Consider the following 19968-nt stretch of genomic DNA (forward strand, 5'->3'; position numbering starts at 1 on the left):
TTGCTTCTCACAGTCACCACACTACTACTTAAGAATCCCCCTCATCCGTTGTATAAAGGGTAGACCACCAAATTAGCAATCAAGTTACAGGGGTTATTCAACATCGAAGAAAACACTGGGCCCTCAATAGAAGAGAACATTCACAGAAAACTCAACGAAGAGGAAATGCACACAGCTCTGTCAAAATGCGCAACTTCCTGAGTAATCACAGACATGCAAATTACAAAGCACTATCACTATTCACCTGTAAAATTACCAAAATGTTTAAATGGTCACATTCACGGATGACAGAATGAGACGGACATCACACGCTCCTCAAAGGGAGGTAAAGGGCATCATTTTACTCAAAGACAAAGTGGCCATATATACTCATTCTGTTTCTTTTCTTCACGGCACTCATCATTTGATGATCTTTCTGTGCTAATTGGTTTAATTTATTCCACGGGCATGTAAACTCCACGAGAGTGAGGATTTCATTCTCGTAAAATCATTCCCGTATCCCTGTGTTTAAACTAAGATGGGGCACCTGATAGCCAAGTGCTGAATGTGATGGGGCTCAGGACATGCTACCCCACAAGGAGGCACCCTGGCAGAGTAGATATTTTAAGTGGTGGGAGTTTGGGGCACATGGCAGAAGCAGGAAGGTGCCTGTGACCATTTTCCCATCTTGCCCGACTTCCCTGAGTCAGATCATAAAACCCTCCAGTGAGAGGCGCCTGCCCTGAAACCAAAGGGAAGGGTTGATGTGTCTGTCTCCAAAGCCCAAGAGATGCCAAGAAGAATCCTCACACCGACCCGAGCCTCCGGGGATGGCCCTGTGGGGCTCCTGGGCATGAGCCTTTCTGTGTCCCCCATTTCTTGTTCTTAGGAAATGGGCTTCATTCCGGCACCATGACCTGAGTTCCTAGGGACAGGTTCAGACAGTTGCTGCTCAGGGAAGGGAGAACAGTCTAGCAACAACAGTACAGCCTTGGGGCAGGATCTTGGTTCCCTCTCAAGCAACACACATAATAATATAGGCATCCTATACACCTAAGAGAAAAGTTATATTCCTTGTGCTTCTTTTAGAAATGAATACTTCATTTATTTATTTATTTTTGGCCTTTTAGGGCCGCACCCACAGCATGTGTAAAGTCCCACGCCAGGGGTCTAATCAGAGCAGTAGCTGCTGGCCTACATCACAGCCACAGCAATGCCAGATCTGAGCTGCATCTGTCACCTACACCACAGCTCACGGCAACGCTGGATCCTTAACCCACTGAGCGAGGCCAGGGATCAAACCCACAACTTCGTGGTTCCTAGTCAGATTAGTTTCCACTTCACCAGGATGGGAACTCCTAGAAATGAATACTTTAAAATTGAACAGTTTAGAATCTTTCCTTGTCTTTCTCCCTGACTTAATTGCACCCATAAGCTAAAGACTGAGCACCCTGAGCGTAATTGCCTGTGGGTTTAAGATTATTAGCAGATGATGTTTTTCAGGAACTTTCCTAGTTTGTTCTAATCTCTGATCAATATGCCCTTTTCGCAAGTACTGTTACTCGAGGCAATAACCCAGAAGACCGCCAGCATGAACATCTCCTGACTCCAGCTTTGACGACTAAGATTCCCCCCAAAGAAAGAAGAATGCTTGTTTGTCCCAATCCTGATTCCTATCTGAACACCTGTTTTTCTCCTTTTTACTATAAAACTCCTAGAAATTCTAAGGGAAGGCACAGTCTTTAAGGCATTAGCCTGCTGTGATCCTCCTTTGCCTGGCAAAGCAATAAGGCTATTTTTTTCCTCCTTTACCCAAAACTCTGTTTCTGCGTTTAAATTCGGTACCGGCAGACAGAGAGCGGCGAACTCCGGCAACACACTGACTACCGTTCCCGCCTCTTTACCCTGTCAGTCTCCCATGGCTGTCCACGCGCCATCAGACCCAGCACAAAATGTTTGGGTCTGTTTCCTTGGATCTTCATTTCTTTATGAAGGCTCCCATGTCATGTAAAACATTTTTATTTAATTAATTTATTTATTTATTCAGTCTTTTTAGGGCTGCACCCACAGCATATTTAAGTTCCCAGACCAGGGGTCGAATCAGAGCTGCAGCTGCCAGTCTACACCACAGCCACAGCACCGCCAGATCCAAGCCGTGTCGACGACCTACCTCACAGCTTGCAGCAATGCCAGCGCCTTATCCCACTGAGCAAGGCCGGGGATCCAATCTGCGTGCTCTTGGATACCAGTTCGTTACTTCTAAGCCACAACGGGAACTCCGTAAAACTTTTTTTATGCTCCCCTCCTATTAAGTGGTCTTTGTCAGTTTAATTTCCAGGCCCAGCTAGGGACCCTAAGAGAGTCAAGGAAAAAAAATTTCCCCAACTACATTAAATATTTTTTCACTAAGAATTTTTGCTGATATGGAAAAAAAACTAAAAAAAAAAAAAAAACTAAAAAAAAAAAGCTAAATAAAATTATCAGGATTAAAAAGCCTTCTGTAATTGGAATTTAACAATTATGTTCAAACATGAATATAATGAAAAATTAGCAATAGAAATAAACATACAAGGGAGGTCCATCCTGGCTCTGCTAATGATCCCAACCAGTCAGGTTCAATCCCTGGCCTTGCTCAGTGGGTTAAGGATCGGGCATTGCCATGAGCTGTGGTGTTGGCCAGCAGCTACAACTCCGATTAGACCCCTAGCATGGAAACTTTCATATGCCACACGTGCAGCCCTAAAAAGCAAAAAAAAAAGACACAAAAACTTAAGTAGTTTCCTCTTGGTTGTAGGATAGCAGGTGACATTTATTTTATGTTTTAAATTGCAATGTATGATCTCAATTTGCTATTAATAAATATATTTTCTAAACAGACAGATATTTAAACAGAAAACTTTTATGCCTATGTGTGCATGAGGTACACAGACCAAGAAAAAGAAAAGGCTGCTTTTGCTGAATATTCCAGTTCTTTCATTAGTCCCTTTAACCACAAAGACTTTCTTCTTGGCCTAACTTTAATCAAGCTCCTCTGAGCTCTGCTGGGCTAGGCTCTACCTTGGGCTTCCCTTTCTTGCAGAATCCAGTTTGAGCAAGAATCCTACAAAGCTGGTTGAGTGAAAACCCCCATCCTTGGTGTCTGACCACCCTGGATAGCTTATCACCTGGGTCTGCCTTCAGCAAGAATTCTACTGAGTCAGCCTAACAAGAATCCCCCTGATCCCTGAGGTTTCCTCTTAGTAATTTTCCATCCACTGACACTCACCCTGCTCCTTGGCTATAAACCCCCACCTGTCCTTGCTGGAATCAGAGTTGAGTCCAATTTCCTTCCTCCATTCCAAGACCACTACTGCAGTGCTCTCCACATCCACCGAGACGACATCCCTCCCACCCTTGAATGAGGTCTGCCCTACCATTCTTTGACAAGCATCACTACATAATTTTTTTTCTTTAACACCACCATCGGTTAAACACCTCTTGGGGCCAGAAACACTCTTATCAAACAGCAACAACGAAGCCAGTGCCAGGGAGCCACAGTCCAAGATGGTGCCTCGAGGAACCGAAAAGGCACGTGTGCTCATTAGATGCCTCTCCATGTGGCCCTAAAGCACTCGCTTATTCAACAGGTCTCTAATAAACACCTGCACGCTAGGCTCGGGGCTGGGTGTGAGGCAGAGAAGCACAACTTTCCATTCTCAAGTGCTCCCAACTATTAAAGCCACAAGTACAATACAATTACACAATTTATGAGTGTAATACAGTGGGAAGAATGCTGAGGGCTAAGTCACGGCTCTGTGAGAAGCCAAAAGAATGACCTAATGTCGACGGTGGTGACACAGGAAATCCTCCCAGAAGGCACGACATTTACACAGGCCCTGAAGAATGAGGGGGAGGCAGCACATGAGAAGCTAAAGATGTGCACAAAGGCATCAAAGGCAGGCACGTCCAGGCAAACGCATCAGAGACAGATAAAGACCAGCGTAAATTCAGAGGAGCATCTATAACAAGGCCTCTCAAACGCTAGTGTAAAACTTGTTAAAATGCAAAGGGATTGTTTAAATGCAGGTTCTTGGGCCTTGTTCCAGTTGGGCTGTCATCTTCCCTGTTAACGAGCATTCCCATGCCTCTAATGAAGGCCAGCACCACACTGTGACAAACTGTGGTTTGGAGATAAAGGATGGGAAAGGCAGTGGAGGTTTGGAAAAGATCAGGAGGGACCTTGAATCCATGCTGAAGATGATGAAAAACTTTGAAGGGATTTAAGCAAGTGTGTGATAGGATCCCATGTGAACTGTAGAAAGATCAACTTTGTAGCAGCAGAAAGCAAACTGGGCTGGAAGAAGCTGAGCTTAAAGCTACAGAGAGCTGATTGGAAATGATTACCAGAATCTCCAGGCACATAAACAAAGGAAGGCGCAAAGGAGAGAGAGAGGATGACTTGGGAGACCTTTAGAAAACAGACTTCGGCAGCCCTTGGTGATCAATTGATTGCAGGAGGGGAAAGAAGAACCAAGACAGGTTTGTAGTCGGGCAACTTATTGAATCATGATTTCAATCATTAGGTTTGGAGTGTAGGTTCGTGAAGAAAGGCGTTGCGTGAGGTGGAGGAGACACTGAGTTTGAGATGCCTGTGGAGCAGCCATGTGGAAATGATCAATGGATGCCTGGACTTAACAGTTTGAAGCTGGGAGAAATTGTCTGCATATAGATTTGGGCTGGCTGTGGGGCTGAGGCCCTGGGGCTGCCCGGCATGCTGGCTCCTGCAACTCAGTGCAGTCAAGGAAACTTCTCTGCTGACTACTAGGTGCCAGCTAGCTTTGCGATGATCAGAGCTGAACTCCTCTCCTGGCCTATTTCTGAAAAAGGCCTGAGTCTAGCTACTACAGATTCTTTGGATTTCTGGCCACAGGCACTGACCTGCACCCACCCATCCTGTCAGACCCTTTGGACAAACACCCCCACTTTAAGAGTTCTTTCACCTCGCACAGAAAATCAACAACACCTGCTCCCCTAATCCCTGTTGAAATGAATGAACAAACAGAAATCCAGGTGGGCTCCTTCTACCTCATCCACTTGATAGAGAATCAGTCTTCGAAATACCTTAAGCTCAAGGACTTAACTGTCATCTCCCTTTCTGGGGCACAATGCCAACCCTGGATGGGCCCCATCTCACACTGGCAAGGCAGCACCACTCAGGTCAACCAGTGACAACACATAAACCTGGTGTGATCATACATTTAAACATCATTTATTTAAATTTATTTATTTATTTAACATCATACATTTAAAACAACCTCCACACCAAATCTGCTATATACATGGTCCAGAGATCATGGACCATCACGTGCCTCTGCTGAAATCAATGCTCAGGGGACCCTGGCATCCATCACCATCTTCTCCATGTTCTTCTGACCTTTGTTCTCCTTCTTTTTGCCTGATATCCTGTTTGTTCATGGGGAAATTAAATCCCAGCTGGCAAACCCAAATTATCTTCCTAACACCAGAGAATAAGAACAGGCCCACAGCCATTTATTTTCCTACACTTGTTCCAGGCCCATCATGTAAGAAAAATGTGTCCCTCCACCTCTCAATAGCCAAATCCCAGGACAAAGACCTAGATGGAAAGGAAATTAAAATACTGTTTTGAGCCACCAGACATTAAACAAACTAAAACCCACCAAAACCAAAAAATAAAAATGACAGTGATGTGAGAGTCAGCATGTGAAGGTCAAGTTGGAGAACAGATAAAATACCCAAGGCAAGGGCAGAAGTTAGAGAACAATCTAAATGTCAGTAACAGTCTGTTTTAAGGCCATCCACGACCCACGGGGACTCTTTGTCACAAATGAGCACCTCTGTGTATTATAAAACTCACATGGAAACATGCAGGCCCCCTAGCATAGTGGACAAAGCACTGGTCCCAGGGATGTGAGGCCTAGATTCTAGTGCTAGTTCTTTCACTTAATGGCAGTGAGAGCCTGGGTAAGTCATTTAACCTGTCTCTATTTTCTCATTAGTAAAATGAGGATATACCTGCTCTGATTCACTTATTTGGCAGTACAGGTTACATCTGATGGAGCTGTGAATCACCTTCCTCGTTAGTAAAAATGAGGATATACCACCTGCTCCGGTCAACGCATTTGGCTGTAAAGTTCACATCTGTAAGGAGGCCGGATGCTCTTTTTAAATTTTTCCATATATAAGCTGTCATCACACTATGCATTAGCTACTACTGGACATGCCCTCTAAGAACCCAACAGAATTGTTATTCTCTAATCTCAATAAAAATTTAAATTTTCTATGTTCAAATTAACATCTCTCGTACGAAATGAATTTTTTTTTTTTTTTTCCAAATTCTGGCTGTACTCGCGTCTCCTCGCCGTAAGGTGGGGCTTTTCTCACTAGACTCTGAACCCCCTGAATGGGCAGGTTCTGTCTACGCATCTCTAGCAAACAGAACCTAGTAAAGCACTTGGAATGAATGAACCAATCCATCAATCGATCTGAAACGATTCGCCCTATTCTGCCAATGAGTTAGCTGAATCGCCTCCCGCCCTCCCCCTAAAAGCGAGTGAGGTGTCACACAGGTTAGCGGCCAGAACCCAAAGCCCAGAACCCAGGACAGCTGCTTCCCGCCGTGGCGTCGGGAACCCGCCATCCGGAGGGAGCCGCCGCTCCGCCCGGCCTTCGCCCCCCGCCCGCACCTGGGTCGCGAGCGCGGCCCGCGAGGCCGGGTCCCGGCGCCCCCGCCCCACGCCCCGGGGCCCTCCGCGTCCGTCCTGGCCGGCCCTCCGCGCCCCGTACCCGGTTCCCCGCCGCGGCAGCGCGGCACTCACCACGGCGGGTCCCGCTCGCAGCCCGGCCTTTCCTGTGTGCTCGCTCAAGAGTCCCGGCTCTTGAAGGGAAACCGCGGCTGCCGCCCACGGGTTCCGGCGTGGTTCTTAGCGTGCAGGGAGGGTGCGGTCTACAAGGGCGGCCGCCTGGGGGCTGCCTTCAGTTTTCCATCGCTCAGTTATTTCTCCCATCATCCTTCTCCATCTCTGCGTCGCTCAACAATATTTTAGGGAAAGCCTACCAAGGCGAACGCTTTTTTAGGACCAGCCACTAAATCGGAACATAACTAAATGAACAGGGCAATTTTAGGTAACATCTACCACGATGAAAACGAAAACAGGTGATAGAGAGTGGGGTGGGGGAGAACTATTATTTTAAGCTAAGCAGCCTATGTTAGGCTCCTCTGAGAAAGGGGCGTTTAATAGGAGACGCGAAGGAGCAGGTCAAGCAAAGATCCAGAGAGCCTGAGGGGGGAAACCGCCAGTGCAAAAGCTGTAAAGCCTGAGGAAGTTTATTTACCACGGCAGCTGTCAGTGAGGGTGAAGCAGCGAGAACTAAGGAGTTGGTGGTAGCGATGAAGCCCGAGAAAAGGGCACGACGGGCCAGGGCGATGAGTTCCGACAGCGTATGAAACGGGATGGGAAGGCTTTGACGGGATTCAGTCAAGGGAATGACGTGATCTGCTTTGCATTTTAAACACCTCTGGCCACAGAGTGATGAATAGATTCTGGAGAGGAAGAGGGCTGCTGAGAAGCCAGGGCCCCTGCTGACCACCAGAGGGCAGTTCTAATTCTCTGTCCTCCTCCCAACGTCTCCCCACCCTCCATATGGGGTGTGCGGACCACCCCAGTCAATCAAGATTTCTTTCTTTCCTTCTTCCAACTATCATTGGATCAACCCAATTTGTCAAGTGTGGCGGCATGCGCTTGGCATAGAGGATGCTCTCATGTACAGCACCCCACCAGTCTCTGCCCTCATGGAGCTTGCCACCTCGTTTCCCCATTACTACGCATGGACATGTATCTTTCCTACCGCTCCCTAGATGAATGTTTTGAGAGAAATGAGAACCAGCGATGAGATTATGGTGCAGTAAAGTGTACTGGACCAGGTTCTAATCCTCACCGGGCCAAGGTGCACTTCCTAGCCCTTCCACCTGTAAATTAGAGGACTGCATGATCATAAAAAACAAAACAAAACAAAAAAAAACTCTTCTGTTTATAAAATATTGAGATATTTTCGGTATGAGAGACAGTTATTTCCAACTCTCCTTTCCCAACTAGCTAAAACATTTGTATTTGAAAATGAGTTGCTGAACTGTTGGCCTGCAGGCTAGAAAAATCTGAGACTTGATCCTCCGTGGTCCAAAGGGCAGGCTAAGCCTTAGGGCTTCAGCAAAACAGTGGTTCCCCAAAGTGAGAAAAGCTCAGCATAAATGCATTTTCCAATCAGAAAATGACACCCAGGGGTCACTGAACACAGATTCTTCATTAAAGAGATAGGACCTTAACTCACAGAGGCTAATGGCGAAGAACTGGGGTTTGGGTGAGGTTTCAGCTCCCCTGTTCAAAACCGAGGTCTCAGCAAGTGACTCTGCCCGAAGCCCAGGGGAGAGGATGGGAGGGTCTCACCAGAGGGTTATCATCTGAATGGGGTTGAGCTGTAGGAAAAGAAACATCTGCTTTTATTGGAGTTGGAGCTACACACTGAGAAAAAGGTAAGGCATCACAAGGCCTTGCCTAGAATGCCCATGAAGAAGGATGGCAGGCCTCTGCCACCAGGGAGAAAAGAGCATCCCTGGAGGAGGCAGCCCCTCCAGGGACAAGGGAACAAGGGGACAAGGGGACACGGAGGGGCCTGTGACTCACAGCCAGCTAACCCAGGCCTGACTGAGGAGTATTCCCAAGGCCATCAGGGAATATTTGTTAATGGTCTTTGTTTCTTTTATATGAAAGTTTTAATTGATTCTGACCAGTGTGGCAGTGGATGGGGATGCTGGTGTCAGGCTGTTGTGCTCCCAGCAGAGGAATCTAGAAACATCTCCCAGGTTTCTATCTGGGGTATCAGACCAGAGAAAACAAGAGATTTTTTTTTTGCAAAATAAAGCCTTAGAATTACGTTTGTAAAGGAGAGGAGTGTAGCAGTGGTGCGGGGTGCAATATGTCTCTGAGAGAGATCTTTGTGTTCTCTCCTTAAATTGCAGGTTTGTATAAACAGAAACAGTAGGTCAAAGGCTCAGACAGCTCACCTGCAAATGGGAAAATATCTGCATCAAAAATGGGAGTGATTCGGGAGTTCTATTGTGGTGCAGCGGGTTAAGATCCGGCATTGTCACTGCAGCAGCTTGGGTCACCGCTATGGCTCGGGTTTGATCTCTGGCCCCGTGAACTTCCACCTGCCAGAGCAGCCAAAAAAAAAAAAAGGCAGTGATTTGTAAATTCATATCTCTGAGGAATTAACTGTACCCATCATATAACACATGTATTTATTTATATTTTTATTTTTTTTATTTCCCCAGTATATATATATTTTTTCTACTATACAGCATGGTGACCCAGTTACACATACATGTAAACGTTCTTTTTCTCTCACATTATCATGCTCCATTACAAGTGACCAGACATAGTTCCCAGTGCTACAGAGCAGGATCTCATTGCTAATCCAGTCTAAAGCCAATCATCTGCATCTAACAACCGCAAGCTCCCCATCCATCCCCCTCCCCCCCCCCTTGGCAACTATAAGTCCATTCTCCAAGTCCATGATTTTCTTTTCTGTGCAAAGGTTCATTTGTGCGTTATATTAGATTCCAGATATAAGTGATATCACATGGTATTTGTTTTTCTCCTTCTGACTTACTTCACTTGGTATGAGAGTCTCTAGTTCCATCCATGTTCCTGCAAATGGCATTATTTTGTTCTTTTTATGGTTGAGTAGTATTCCATTGTGTATATAAACCACATCTTCCTAATCCAACTATCTGTTGATGGACATTTGGGTTGTTTCCATGTCTTGGCTATTATGAATAGTGCTGCAATGAACATGTGGGTGCATGTGTCTTTTTCAAGGAAAGTTTTGTTTGGCTATATGCCCAAGAGTGGGATTGCTGGTTTATATGCTATTTTTTTTTTTTTTTGTCTTTTTGCTATTTCTTGGGCCGCTCCCGCGGCATTTGGAGGTTCCCAGGCTAGGGGTCCAATTGGAGCTGTAGCCACCGGCCTACACCAGAGCCACAGCTACATGGGATCCGAGCCGCGCCTGCAACCTATACCACAGCTCACGGCAACGCCAGATCGTTAACCCACTGAGCAAGGGCAGGGACCAAACCCGAAACCTCATGGTTCCTAGTCGGATTCGTTAACCACTATGCCATGACGGGAACTTCTATGCTAGTTCTATGTATAGATTTCTAAGGTACCTCCATACTGTTCTCCATAGTGGTTGTACCGGTTAACTGAAATTCTAAAGCATTATTGAGGCATCCTATTTATGTTTCAAGACATGGAATTTATACTATGAATATTTTTGCTTTGGCAACTGCCCCTTTTTGGCTACTTTGGTTAATCCAATGATTGCCCCTTTGTAGCCTTTCTAGAGGGACAGAGTTATGTTATAGGCTTCAAGTCCCCTTCGAGGAGATTAAACCCAAAAGCCTCTGGCCATGTCTCGTGGTAATGCCCCTTCTCCCACCTTGAGCAACCTGGGCTGCTCACTCCCTGCTAGGGAAGGAATGTAGTCCATTCTTCAACCCACCTCTATATAACCTGTCCTCCATGCAAATAAGGTATCCTGCCCAAAACCAATCAGAATGTCAAATATACCCCATACAGAAATCAAATAGTACTTAGCCCTCATGCAGGGCATAGAAGTCTGGGACTAGAGAAATAGGTACCCACTAAGGTCCGCAGAATGGGGGTATAAAACAACTGTAGGAGTTCCTGTCATGGCGCAGGGGAAACAAATCCGAGTAGGAACCACGAGGTTGCAGGTTCGATCCCTGGCCTTGCTCAGTGGGTTAAGGATCCTGTGTTGCCATGAGCTGTGGTGTAGGTTGCAGACACGGCTTGGATCTGACGTTGCTGTGGCTGTGGTATAGGCAGGCAGAAAAAGCTCCAATTAGACCCCTAGCCTGGGAACCTCCATATGCCGCAGGTGAGGCCCTAAAATGACCCAAAATAAAACAAAACAAAACAAAAAACCAAAAACTGTTAAGTGATGTGGGCCCTCTTTTTACTGGCACACCTGCAAGCATGTGCCCATGTACTCTCTCGCTCTGAAAATGTACTGTTGCTTCAATAAATTTGTAAAACACTTACAGCAGCGCAGGGACCGAGGAAACTGCAATTCTGTCATTTCGGAACAAATTCTATCAGTTATAAATTAAAAAGTTAGGGATTATTCATGCTTTACAGAAGTTAAACCCCACCCACCCCACCCCCATCCCCTGGGGGAGTATAGTGGCAGCCACGTCTTAAACACGCAGCTTGTAAGGCCACACATGAAGCTAAAACATCTCTCAAAGACTCTTTTCAGGCATCAAGACCAGGGGTGAGTGGTGGCCATGGTGATGCACCACGTGGATGGACCTTCAAGGAAAGACCTGCTGTCCCAGCTGCTAGGAGCACGGTGTATAGACAATCTTCAGCTGTCAGCCCCTGCAGAACAGCCTGTGTACAGTGAGTCAGCTTAACTGGTGTCATGCCCTTCTGGGGGTGGCCCAGTTCTAATGACTTGATCTAGGAGAAAGAACAAAAGCTTGGTCACTTCGGTTCCAAATAAGATACCTCTGACTGGTTATTCTAGCCCCAGAGCTCCTCCTGGGGTCAGCTGACACTCTCAGGCTGCATCACAGCTCAGCTTCTCCCTCTCTCCATTCTTCTTCCTTCTCTCCCTTTTTGCAATTGTTGGTTCTGAACACTGAACACTGTGTACTAGACAGAATAATGACCCCCCCCCACACACAAGGAGATCCACAACCATCCCCAGAACGTATAAATGCTTTGATGTGTGTCTAAGTTAAGAATCTGAGATAGAAGGAGTATCCTGCTTTGTCCCAATGGGTCCAGTGTAATCCCAAGGGTCTTTATGAGGAGGTGACTGGAGATCAGAGGGAGCAAAGATGTTGCAAAGCTGGCTTTGAAGGTGGAAGAAAGGGCCACAAGCCAAGGAATGCAGGCAGCCTCTAGAATCTGGAAAAACTAAGAAAATCAATTCTCCTTTAGAGCCAGAAATCACACGATCCTACAGACCCACTTTAGGCTCCAGATATTTAGAACTGTAGGTTAATAAATGTGTGTTGTTTAAGCTGCTACGCTGGTGGTAATTTGTTACAGCAGCAATAGGAAACAAATACACACTATCTTATGATTTGTTTCCTGGAGAATCCAACCTGGGACAGGTTGGTATTTCAGTACTTTCAGTGAATCAATATTAAAACTGAATTATTTTTCTGCCATTTTGTTTGCATAAGGCCATTTATGCAACCACTCACCCATACCCAGTGCAAATTTATAGTAACCCCACTCCTTCTCTGCCCATCCAAGTCACATTCTTTCTGCAGCCTTTTTTTTTTTTTCCCATCTTTTCTAGAGCTGCACCAGCAGCATATGGAGGTTCCCAGGCTAGGGGTCCAATTGGAGTTGCAGCTGCCAGCCTACACCACAGCCACAGCAACACCAGATCCAAGCCACGTCTGCAACCTACACCATAGCTCACAGCAACGACGGATCCGCAACCCACTGAGTAAGGGCAGGGATCGAACCCGCAACCTCGTGGTCCCTAGTCAGATTCATCAACCACTGAGCCACGACGGGAACTCCCCTGCAGCCTTTCTTGATGGCTACACCCTTGTTGATCTACCCCTTTCTCCAACAATGGTAATCCTTTGAGTCTGCATCACCCAATTCAGCCATTAATCCTATATTTTTAGAGGAGGAATGGGGACATTAGTGACAGTGAAGGAATCTCAGGACGCACTCCTGCAGGTAGGTATATAGATTGGAGTCTTTGGAGACCAACTCTACTCTCTTCCAAATCCTACTTTACTAGGATGTAATCAGATCCCCAAATAATCAGGCTCAACTGCTAGCCAGCCTGGAATGGTTTCCCACAGCCCAGCAGACTCTGAAACTCTGGTTGAGGCAGCCCCAAGACCTTCTGTTGGTCAAGTCTGGTCTTCTCTCTTAGTCAGGGAGAGTCCTGGAAAGCTTCCTCTGTTGGTCCATAATAAGCATCTTGAATTTCAGAGGAGACTCAAGTCTAACACCATGGCCCTTAGATGCCTGGAGCAGCCCCTCCAGCACCATCCCTGAGGTTCAATGGTATAGGCATCCTTAGATAAGGCCAAAGAGAGATCAAGACATGCACAGCCAGAGACAAGGGCATGGCTCTTGCTTTGCCTTTCCCATGTTCTCTGTTCACCATTGTTAACTGTTGAGACTGAGGTTCCCAAAGGACAGAAAATAACCATCTGGAATTTCCCTTGGTCTCCAACTCTTGCCTTGGATCTTTGGAGAACATTCTGCCCTGTCAAAGATAGGGATTTATGTCTCCTTCACATTTAACATGCTGCCACATGTGGTACTTGCTACATATTGAAATATGCTACAGGTTGAAAGTGGTTGTCTATCAAATGAAATCGTGTTCCCTTGAGGGCATTGGAGGAATGTGATAGTGGGTATCTAATGACCCCTAGAATTAGAAAAGTCTCACCAACATCTCAACATCTGTAGTATTTTCCCAACAGGATATCAGACCACCCCCAAACCCCACAGCTTCCTATGGGGTCAGAATCAATCCTGAGGTGACTTCCTCTTGGCTCAAAAATCTGTTATTAAGAATGTTGAGGGGGGGAATTCCTGTTGTGGCACAATGGAAACAATTCTGACTAGTAGCGATGAGGATGCGGGTTCGATGCCTGGCCTTGCTCAGTAGGTCAGGTATCTGCATTGCTGTCAGCTGTGGTGTAGGTTGTGGATGCGGCTCGGATCCCAGGTGGCTGTGGCTGTGGCTGTGCTGTAGGCCTGCAGCTGTAGCTCTGATTCAAGCCCTAGCCTGGGAACTTCCATATGCCGCAGGTGTAGCCCTAAAAAGCAGGGGAAAAAATGTTGAAGGGAAACAACCTCGGTTTAGAAGTAGGGAAGGGGAAGTCAGGAGTGCCATGATCACTCATGGATCACCAGGAACTTAAGGAGTATTTAACATTCACATAGAGTCAGAAGGTTCAGAAAAATCACTGTAACACTCGGTATCACCGTGAGTACCCTTATAGGATGCATCTCAGACAAAGGCTGCTTGTGGGAATAGAAGTTCCTCCATCAGAACTTCCATCATGGAAAATTATGTGCAAGTTCTTTTAACATTCATTTTGGTTTATTTACTTATGTTATGCACACAGACTCTTCTTTAAACTACTTTGTTTCCACTAAGAAAAAAATATATATATGTGAAATGAGTTCTTGTGGTATTTGGGCTTAAAATCTCTTCCTGGCTGTGACCTTTAATATCCATCGCATCCACTACTAACAGATTGGAAACATGTAAATGAGGCCTTTCAAGAAAGCAGCAGGTTCCTGCGAGAGAGCATATCTTCACGCTTTAACAGGGGATTGTACAAGAACCCTCCCTCTGCAACGCCCGTCCTCACCCATGGTCTATGTGGGCCCCGCCTTCTCCTGAACTCGACTTCTTTTGTTCATATGCCTCCTTGTCATCCTTTACCACCTCCTCCTCCTGAGGGCATCTGGGCCCCAGCTGGCACGTTCCAACTGCCTGTTTAATATAGGAGTAAAAAGGGACAAAGACTGGATTCACATTAATGGCACTGAGCAAAGTTTCTGATACTGTTTTGCAAAATCCAGCCTCCCAGAATAACCCAATTGCTAAGTAATCTGGAACAAGAAGAGGTAAATTCTATCTATAATCAATTTTAAGTAGGTTTTATTTATTTTTCCTTTTTTGGCTCCCCGCCCCCAGGATATGGCGTTCCCAGACCAGGGATCAAGTCCGAGCCACAGTTGTGACCTACAGCACAGCTGCAGCAATGCTGGATCCTTTAACCCACTGTGCCATGCAGGGGGTTGAACCTGCGTTCTGGCGTTGCAGAGGCACTGCTGATCCCATTGCACTAGAGTGAGAATTCCTAGGTTTTCTTTTAGATTTTATTTTTTAGAGCACTTTTAGGTTTATAACAAACTTGAGAAAAACTATCGGGATTTCCCATACACTTTCATAGCCTACTCCATTATATCACTCACCTGAATGGTCCTTTTTTCTTTTTTTCAAACCAAAGGTCAGTCTACATGGACACATCATAATCACCCAAAGTTCATAATTTACCTTAGGGTTTACTCCTGGTCTTACACATCCTATGGGCTTAGACAAAAGCATCATGACGTACACCCATCATTATAATATTATAATATTGTACAGAGTAGTTTCCCTGCCTGTGCTACATGTCCTCTGTGCTTTTCCTACTTATCTTACTCCCGTCTCTCACCCCAGCAACCACTGATCTTTTTACTGTCTCCATAATTTTGCCTTTCCCAAGGTATCACATAATTCAAATCATATATTATGTAGCCTTTTCAGACTGGTTTCTTCCACTTTGTAATATGCAGTAAAGTTTCCTCCATATCTGTGTGTGTGTGTGTGTGTGTGTGTGTGTGTTTGTGCGCGCGCTTTTCTGAAGGCTGCACCTGCAGCATATGGAGGTTCCCAGGCTATGCCAGGTTAAGGGTCAAATCAGAGCTACAGCTGCTGGCCTACACCATGGCCACAGCAACATGGGATCCAAGCCATGTCTGTGACATACACCACAGCTCAGGGCATTGCTGGATCCTTAACCCACTGATGGAGGCCAGGGATTGAACCTGCGACCTCACGGTCACTAGTCAGATTCGTTTCTGCTGTGCCCCAATGTAAACGCTTCCTCCTTGTCTTTTTATGGCTTGAGAGCTCATTTCTTTTTAGCACTGACTAATATTCTATTGCCTGGATGTCCCCCAGTTTACCTATCCTTTCACCTATTAAAGGTCATTTGGCTGCTTCCAAGCTGTGGCAATTACGAATAAAGCTGCTATGCACATCCACGTGTAGATTTTTGGGGGGACATAAATTTTCTACTTCTTTCGGTAAACACTTTGCTGGATTACATGGTAAGAATATGCTTCATTTTTGTTAGGAACTGCCAAACTTTCTTCCAAGGAGGACGGCCACGCTGCCTTCCCATCAGTGACAAGTGAGAGTCCCTGCTGTTCTTCATCCTCGTCCTCGTTCCATGTTGTCAGCGCTCCAGACTGCAGCCATTCTCACGGGCCTGCCCTGGCATTGCACTGTGTTCACGTGTATGCTCCTGACCACGAGTCACAGAGTACATTCTCATAGGCTTATTTGCCGACCGTGTCTCTCTTTTGGTGAAGTGAGTGTCCGTGAAGGTTTTTGGCCCATTTTCACATCAGGTGGTTTGTTTCTCATTGCTGAGCTCTTTGTAGATTTGGGATAGCAGTCCCTTACCCCATGCGTCTTTTGCAAATATTTTCTCCCAGTTTGTGGCCTGTCTTCTAATTCTTTTGGAATTGTCTTTTGCAAAGCTGAAGGTTTTCATTTTAATGAAGGCCAGTTTATATGTATATTTGTCTTTTTGTCTTTTCCAGGGCAGCACCCACGACGTACGGAGGTTCTCAGGCTAGAGGTCTAATCGGACCTGCAGCTGCTGGCCTATGCCAGAGCCACAGCAACACCAGATCCAAGCCTTATCTGTGACCTACACCACAGCTCACGGCAACGCTGGATCCTCAACCCACTGAGCAAGGCCAGGGATTGAACCCGCAACCTCAAGGTTCCTAGTCGGATTGGTTAACCACTGAGCCACAATGGGAAATCCCTAGTTTATCATTTGTTTTTTTTCTTTCATGGATCGTGTCTAGTTTTGTATCTCAAAAGATGTCAGTATACCTAAGGTCATCTAGGTTTTCTCCTATGTTATCTTCTAGAAGTTTCATGGTTTTGCGTTTTACATTTAGGTCTGTGATCCGTTTTGAGTTAATTTTTGTGGTGAATATAAGGTCTGTGTCTGATTCCAGTTTTTCCAGGACTAGTTGTTGAAGAGTCCGTCTTTGTTCCATTTGCCTTTGCTCCCTCGTCAAAGATCAGTTCACTATAATTACGGCAATCTATTCTGGGGCTATTTTGTCCCATTGATCTATCAGTCTACTCTTTTGCCAGTATCACACTGTATTGATTACACTAATCCAGCTACACTAGCTTTATAGAAAATCTTAAAGTTGAATAGCATCAGTCTTCCACCTTCCAGCATTATGTTGGCTGTTTGTGTCTTTAGCCTCTGCAGACCAACTTTAGACTCAGTTTGTTGATATCCATAAACTAATTTGCTGGGATTTGGCCTGGGATTACATTGAATCTACAGACCAAGGTGGGAAGAACTGACCTCTTGACAATATGGAGTCTTCTTTCTATGAATATGGACGATCTCTCCATTTATTTAGCTCTTTCATGTCATTCAGCCGAGAGGCACACTAAAAAAGAGGGCTAATAGGCATGGAAGAGAGAATGAGAAGATCCAGTAACCATCTAGTGCGATTCTCCAGGAGAGAATAAAGAATAGGAAGAATCAACATGCAAAAAAAAAAATTACTGGCAGATATATCAAACTAAAACCAAGGAATGCTAAAAGCAAAATCTTAAAAGCAATCAAAGGAAGGGGAAAGCCAAGGAAATGGAAACATATAAAACGGGACTACGCAAAGGAAACAGGAGTGGAGGGTGCAGTCCTTGTTCTGCCGCTGGTTGCTGGCCTGCGGCTGGGATTATGACTTGCCCTCCACGAACCGTTCTACACTTTCTTACCTTAGGCCGGCCCTCAGTGGCCGGTGGGAATTGTCCTTGGATGTGGCAATATAACGAAGTGCATATAACTCCTTATTTTGTTGTATGGCAACGACTTTATTTCCCCTTAAAACCTGGGGCAGACGATGCCTGACCAGGAGAGACACATCTTTTGCTTAAGGCCCATGAGGTGCTTTTCCTTTCTCACTTTATGCAGACTTGGGTACAGGCTGAATCAGTAGGATGAAGCCAACTTGGCAAAGAATGCAAAGTGTCTGGCTTGGTGAGCAGACCCCTCTAGCTGAGCTCTGGATTCTGGTTATTTCCCTGGTAAAGACCTCCCACCATCACATAGGAGACCAGAGGTTCCTTTCCCTTTCCCCGCTTCCCTAGAGATATCAAAAGCAGAAGGGCCGGGATTTCTCTCCTGGGGGACATTCATGGTGCATTCAGCTCTTCCCCACCCAAGCACACTTCAATATGGAATATGAGAGTTGGTGGGGTCTTTTTTTTTTTTTTTTTTTTTTTTTTACATTGTTAGGGCTGCACCTGCAGCATATGGAATTTCCCGGGCTAGGGGGTCAAATCAGAACTGCAGCTGCCAGCTTACACCTCAGCCATAGGAATGTGAGATCTGAGCTGTGTCTGCGACCTACACCACAGCTCACAGATGCTGGATTCTTAACCCACTGATTGAGGCCAGGGATCGAACCTGCATCCTCATGGATACTAATCTGGTTTGTTATCGCTAAGCCACAACAGGAACTCTGGTGGGGTCTTCTCCTTCTCCTTCTTCTTTTGCTGTTACTATAAGATTTTTCTCAATAAGCCTTCCTTTACACCTTTAATAGCATTTCTACAAGTGTGTGTGTGTGTGTGTGTGTTTCTAATTGTGTGTGCGTGCTCATCCATGCCCCTTGCATATTGCTAGCTCTCCTAGCCTGGGTTCCCAGCAGAGACTGAGGTTAAGGGTTAACGTGTTGTTACTTTAGTAAGACATGCGATTCCAGGGAGGAGGAGGAGGGGGAACAAGGGGAGTGAGGCAGAAGAGCCCAAACGAGATGGGCCACTGTTCAGTGTGACTGATTGCTTCAGCCAACGGGACTGTCCACAAACCCATACAAACTAAGTCTTAGTACCATTCTATGAAGGAGAGGTAGGGGAAGATTTGATGCACCAGCTCTCACCTTCCACGGGCCAAGGGTTTGCCCCCTAAGTTGTTAATAGCCCCACGCTTCCAGGAAGCAGGCGCATGCATGTTAACAAAAGGTCTCACAGCAGTGTCAACAAGGAAGCCAGGGAAAGAAGCCAAGAGCTTTGGGGTACATCCTTGAGCTGTGTGTAGTCTGGCTATGCCTCTCTCCAATATCAGAGCACATGCAAAGTGGCTGCCACTGAGGCAGCTGGAACAAGAGACAGGAGAGGTCCCTGGACATGAACTGATGCATAAGATGTGTCAGAGACACTTGGCTAAAAGCATGACCCTGATGTTTTTGCCTCTTTACCCAGTGACTGTATGAGATGTAAAACCTAGCTGGCAATCTGAGCTTCAAATTCAGCAAGATTATTCTCTTTACCCGCATTTCTTTTTCTTTTTTGGGTTTTTAGGGCTGAACCCTCAGCATATGGAAGGTCCCAGGCTAGGGGTCGAATCAGAGCTACAACTGTCAGCCTACACCACAGCCACAGCCACAGCAACACAGGATCTGAGTTGCATCTGCAACCTATACCACAGCTCACAGCAACACCGGATGCTTAACCCACCAAGCAAGGCCAGGGATCAAACCCGCATCTTCGTGGATCTTAGTCCGGTTCGTTACCACTGAGCCACAACAAGAACTCCTGGTACCAGCATTTCTATACTGGGTATTAACTTTTATATACAAAGGAGACATGAAGCAAACATTTTAGAAGGTGGTCACTTGGGTATCTGTGAGGCGTGCCACCCGCAAAGCTACTGCTTGGTTCCCTGACTCGGGCATTCTGGCCAAAGGAGCGCTACTATCGTATATCATGCTGGTTCAAAGAACAGCCTCATCCTTGCAGGCCCTACTCCACACTGAAAGGGTTTATTTAACCAGCTGGAGGCATAAGTAAATTTTAAGAGACCCTTCCTCTATTGGGTAAGACCAGCTGCTTCTCAGTGTTGGGTACATGATAAGACGAGTGAGGCTCATGGGCCCTGACGCATTAGCTAACCAGGGTTCCTTGGTTAGAAGCAATGTTGTATACGATACCATGATCGCGTATCAGCCCCCTGGCAGGTCCCCCGTTGGTGGCTCTGGCAAGGCATGACAGGCAGGGAAAATAAAACCA

At 46.0% G+C, this 19968-nt stretch overlaps 2 protein-coding genes across 16 annotated transcripts in view; both read right to left on the reverse strand.

Moving 5' to 3' along the window:
• The window catches only part of AGK (acylglycerol kinase), a 104628-nt gene extending 97760 nt beyond the window's left edge, over positions 1-6868 (reverse strand). For 9 of the 15 annotated variants that reach the window (XR_014833093.1, XR_014833095.1, XR_014833096.1 and 6 more), the window contains exon 1: positions 6816-6868. The gene's annotated coding sequence lies outside the window, so the exon portion shown is untranslated. 15 annotated transcript variants of the gene reach the window in all.
• A 7584-nt stretch (positions 6869-14452) lies between these two features.
• Positions 14453-19968, reverse strand: part of TMEM178B (transmembrane protein 178B) — a 507816-nt gene continuing 502300 nt past the window's right edge. The window contains exon 7 of the transcript XR_014833633.1: positions 14453-14577. The gene's annotated coding sequence lies outside the window, so the exon portion shown is untranslated. The remainder of the gene's footprint in view (positions 14578-19968) is intronic.

The sequence above is a fragment of the Sus scrofa genome, chromosome 18, assembly GCF_054392235.1.
Source record: "Sus scrofa isolate SSC_HxYL_T2T_F1_AM1 chromosome 18, Sscrofa_HxYL_maternal_Yorkshire_Landrace_v2.0, whole genome shotgun sequence".
In the NCBI taxonomy this organism is placed as follows: domain Eukaryota; kingdom Metazoa; phylum Chordata; class Mammalia; order Artiodactyla; family Suidae; genus Sus; species Sus scrofa.